Source organism: Thermobia domestica, chromosome 7 (assembly GCF_964235325.1).
Source record: "Thermobia domestica chromosome 7, izTheDome1.hap1.1, whole genome shotgun sequence".
NCBI lineage: Eukaryota > Metazoa > Arthropoda > Insecta > Zygentoma > Lepismatidae > Thermobia > Thermobia domestica.
This window is the reverse complement of record NC_137460.1, coordinates 143103173-143108699: the sequence shown is the minus strand read 5'-3', so window position 1 is coordinate 143108699 and position 5527 is coordinate 143103173.

The window sequence follows — 5527 nt, the reverse complement described above, 5'->3', positions numbered from 1 at the left end:
TCAGAAAAGTCCTATTCAGGGTCGCATAATAGTTCAGTTTTTAATGTGTAATAGATTGTGAGTGCGTGGGGATACCAATTTGCAGATTTTTATAAGCGTATACTGTCATTGTACTTTTAAGTTCATTTTTTGATCCTTTACAGCTCTTGTTTTCTTGTCATTTTTCTTTCTTCATAATTTAAAAAGTGAAAAAGAAATCAAAATTTGGGCTTCATAGCAGCCTAATACTTCGAAGATAACGTGAAATAATATGTATTCAGTGGATTATGATAGCGTTTATTATTTTTTAACTTATCCATCCGTTGCATGATGTTTTAATTGATATATTCACAAATTATAAAGTCTAAACATTATATCAGAACTTAGTCACTTTATTTTATACTGCATTGTATTAGACCACTGTGAAGTCCATTCCGTTTTTTTCGAACTTGTGACGAAACTGCGAATCCGCAAAATTCTCCCCATAAGACCTTAGTGCAGTGTTAACCATCAGAATTTACTGAAAACTGTCCTTTAGAAAGAAAGAAAAGGTATGTACTCATATTGACGTAATTATTTTACATTATCTGAATGACTGTTGCTGTTTTGATACTTCCAAAAAAAACAATGTACTTCGATGTATTGTTATGAATAATTTACAATAACTAGAGTTCAGGTCAGTATTTTAATTCATTGCACATTACGCAAAGTCATCACTGAACAGATAAATTTAAACGTGGAGACGCAGCATTAGCGATTTTTTTTTTTTTTTTTTTAAATTACGAAATACAAAATATTACTTATACCAATCACAACAATTCTTTGGTGTATCAATATATTTCCAGTGAAGCTTTCCTTTCATTTTTTCCCGTCTTCAATATTATTTTCGAATAGAAATTGAACCAGCCATTTGCTTCTTGGTAGTTGTCATCTAAGAGAGTGGAAAATGCCTTGAGCCAGTGAAATATCAAGACTAGCAGAAAGAATTCAGATTTGTATTGTATTATTATTTTAACATGTTTTAAATTTAAAAAAAAATAAAAATAATAATAAAAAAAAGATACATTGTAGCGTCGCGTACATTTTTCTTGTATACAAGACCAAAGCACGTTAGGATTGTATGTTTCTGGTCTTTGCAAACTACGAGTGGAAATTCAGTATGTTCCCATGTTGTGTGTAGGTAGTGTTATAACTTCCCATAATATGTCAGTGCTGCGTGAAGCATAGTCTCTTATTATTGAATAGTTAATGATTTGATAAGTCATATCCAGCGTATTTCTTTTAAAATTCATTACATTAAGCGGATTCTTAATCAACATGTGAAGTAGTCACTTAAGCAGTATAAAGGACCCATGTCCAGTCCGTAAACTTCTGCTTGGACATAAAAATTCAGTTTCTCTTCTGGTGGCTTGGCCTATAACTAAAACAGCTAAATATTGAAATGTGTTTGTAAATATAAGTTTTGTTCTAGTGACACTGAAAGCGTGAATTGTAGTATTAGCATTTTCATATTATAAATAAATGAATATTATAAATATTTAAAATATATGTATATGAAGGTCTCATGGTAGAAGGGTTTGAGAAATATGTAAGTAAGAGAGTGTGTGTGTATTTTTAATGACCTCTAAAAGATAAAGATGTGTAATATAATTATATGAAAGCAGTGAATAGACTTGTATACTAAGATTTTTCAAATTGACCTTCTGGTTGAGATCTTCGATTGTATTCTGCATTTATATTTATTAATGTTCTTAATAAAACTGCCAGAGTGAATTTTGAAGAAAGAAACCAATTTTATTTAATTTTTTCCAGTTTATAGAGAATCCAAGTACTTTATTCTTTACTAGAGACTGAATTCTATAAATATGTAAACATCGAGTCTCTAATAAAACAAATCAGGTATGTTGTGTAAACAGCGTCTATCAATAATCCCATTTCAATATTTAGATGGGATGCCTAACAGTAATTCTCATTCGTTAAAATGTATAAAAGAAATATAAAGTCTGCGTGCGATTTTGAGTCACTCCTCACCTCGTCCCTGTCGCATCTGATGGAAAACTTGCTGCTACATAAAATACATGGTGTATGAAATTCCCTTTTCATCTTGTAGAATAGAAGTGATCGGATAAGCTTCTAGTTTGATAGTAAGACTTCCGTCTCTTCTAATTTATGGCTGTGAAAAACTGTTGGTATGTACTTCTGCATAACTAACTCTATAGGCAATGGAATATGGAGGTTCAATGCAGCATTCACAGAAGCTCTCCATTGACTTCTGTTCTTAGGCAACTGGACCCAGTTTCTACTGTGTATTCCTAATGGTCGTTTTCCGATTGGATTTCCAGTTAAAACTTTGAAAGTGTACTTTCTTTCATTCTGGCTACATGACCTCCCCATCTGAGCCTCCTAGACTTGATGGCCTTAACAATGTTTGGTCACCGGTATAAGTTGTGCAATTCCTCGTTATGAAGTTTCCGATGTTGCCCATTTCCGTTTCTCTTGGGTCCGAATATTCGTGTCAGGAGTTCATGTTCAAATATTTCAGTCCGCGTTCTTCCCTCAAAATAAGTGACGATGCTTCGCAACCATACAGCACAACGGGATAATTATCGTTTTATATATTTTAATGGTAGAACGTACAGACGTGTCCAAATTATTAGACTCAACATTCAGTTTCTGAATATTTTACTGTTCTTACAATATTATGTGAGAAAATACGTTCGAACTTAGTCCAAATTATACTTTGTAACTCTGTCCTAATTTCTAGTGGGTGTGGTATATGCTTTTCAATATCAATAAAACAAATGCGTACGTAACATTCAAATATAATTACTATAAAATGTGTATATCCAAATTGGAAACAAAAAATGAAATGGAATACTTACAAGAAAATTATCTCTCACACAAAGATTAATATTTCTTATGAAATCCCTTATTCTTTATTAAGTCTTTTATCCTTTGTGGCATCCTATGTACGAGTTTAGCACATTTGCCTTCAATTCAGCATCGTGATACCACAAATTGTTGATCTCTTTGATCAATTTAAGTTTGGTCCTAATGTGCTTGTTCTCTAGCTTTTCTTTCATGAAGCTCCAAAGGTTTCAATCGGGTTCATATCAGGACTAATGCCTGGCCACGGAAAAACACTAATTTCGTTGTCCTCGAAGGGTTTTGTCACAGCTTTGGTCCAGTAGCATGGAGCTCCATCATGCATAAAGATGAATTGTACGTCATCAAACCAGAGTGTAGTCTGGGAAATCAGTTCTTCTTGAAGAACTTGAGATAGTGGTCGTGCTTCATTGTCCTCTCTACTATATACAGTCTTCCAGGCCCGAAGACAGAGATCACACCCCAGACCATGACTGAAGTAGGATGCTTCACGGTTTATTAAAGACATTCCTACTTGAATTCCTCCCAGGTCAACGTCGCACATATTGTGAACATTCATCAGACACAAAGATACATGATTCATCACTGAAACACACTATTTTCCAATCGTCAGCAGTCCAATATTCTAGACCTCGTGCCCATTCGAGGCGTTTCTTTGCCATGATCAGAGTAGACTAATTTTTGTTTTCTTTCTTGGTCGTGTGCTTTTATTCCGTCGGCCCAAAGAATCCTTGGAACACTTTCAGGCCAAATGTCTGCACCATACTCAGCCATTTTTATACTTAAGTCTATTAGAAGTTGCACTTCTGTTTCCCAGAGCCAATCTTTTTAGTTTTCTGTTATCTCTTAGCGATAGCTGTGGCTTTCGCTCACACTTCCCAACCCTATTTAGGCTTTTGTTCATTTCAACAGAGATTCTACTCACAGATTTTTGTTCTATCCCAACTCTACCAGCAATGTATTGCCGTGTATATCTTATTTCCATCAGAAGTATTTTGTTAACTTCCATTTTACGCGGAGAAAGATTTTTTGCTTTTCCCATTATGCTACAATTACAGGGCTACACAGAATAAAAGATTGATGCACGAAACATGTCACGATCATTTTAAACTGGCCCGTTAGAACTCTTGAACGCTTTGAATGTCGTTAACTTCTTACGACAGCAACGACAACACTTCAGACTGTAGCTTGTTGATAGGAACCACAATAGCTATCTACAGCTGAAACACCACTTCAACTGTACAGTAAACAAATGAAGGATCCTATATTGGTGGTTTAACCATTAAATTAAATGTTCTATAACTCTGAAATTAGGACTCCTACATCAATTTTGCATTTTTCGAGCATGAGTCTAATAATTTGAACACGTCTGTACAAGCCTATGTCCCTCCGGAAGGCTCTTTCGGAAGGACTTTTGTACAGAGCCGCCGTCCTGTAGTCGTACCAACATAATATTTTCTGTGTTAACACTAGATTTCATGCTCTTTTCACCAGGAGAACTTTCTGTCCTGCTGAGGTACACAAAGTACTCTAATTTATAGATAAACATGGTAGGACTTGAAGGACTTTGTAGTTCTATCATGAAGCTTCAAGTTCCTCGACAGAATTCGCTACGACAAAAATTTTAAACTGAATAATAACACGTATTTCCTGCTTTTAGTTGATATTTAATTTCTTCGTGATTATGGTTTTGGTCTGTAAACATTGATCGTAGGTATTTGAAAGTATCCACTTTGCCAAAAGTATTGTTTGATATTTTGATGTGTCCATAATTTGATGTATTTCTACATAAGCTCGCAAATAACAAACACTCAAATGACGATTTTGAACTAATACTCAGTTTATGATCTTTAACTGCGGTTAAGTCAGCAAATTGATGATATTGTAATGTACGTCAGCAGAATTATTTGTAATATTAAACATGTACACCTACACATTTAAAAGGTACTTCTGCGCAGTACAATTTGTCAACAAAAACATCGAACCAACTTCCTACTGTTCTGAAGAATTCAACTTTTTCAAAAGTAGATTCTATTCTAAAACCAACCGGAACACGTCTGATCAAACGCACTTCGGTCTTGTTCAGAAAATTAGTTTTAATTAGTATAAGCAACATTGAGAAGAAATAAAGTTGTACTAACTATGCTTTTGTAAATGTTTTGCTTGTGTACTCCAGATTCAAAGTGCTTGGGGTCCCTGGTTCGACCCCAGCTCGCGCCGTGTGGACTTTATGGTGGACAAACACCGTGCTCGTGGGTTTTCTCGCGGTTCTCCCGTTTCCTCCCACTTTCTTCATTTCACTCATTTCTCATTATCACCGTCTCCTTTAGCCTAACCAGCATAAACGTGGGACGTTAAACTTAAAGATTTCATTTCATTTTTTTTTTTTTCAGATTCAAAGTAGGATTTTTGGTCATGATTACTAGATTCAAAATCACTTGTATTAATGAAAATTTTTTGTGTAAAACTCACATCCGTCATGTTGTTGTTTGATTCTGCAAATGTTTAGATAAACCATAAGTTGTTAGATCATTATCTCTGGTGTGCCTTACGTGTTCTTTGAAATTTGTTTGAGTGACCGTAGAAAACTCCTGACAACGAAAATATCTTTTGGATGTTTTAAGGGATGAGAATTTTCATTTACTCTTAACATGTATCAACC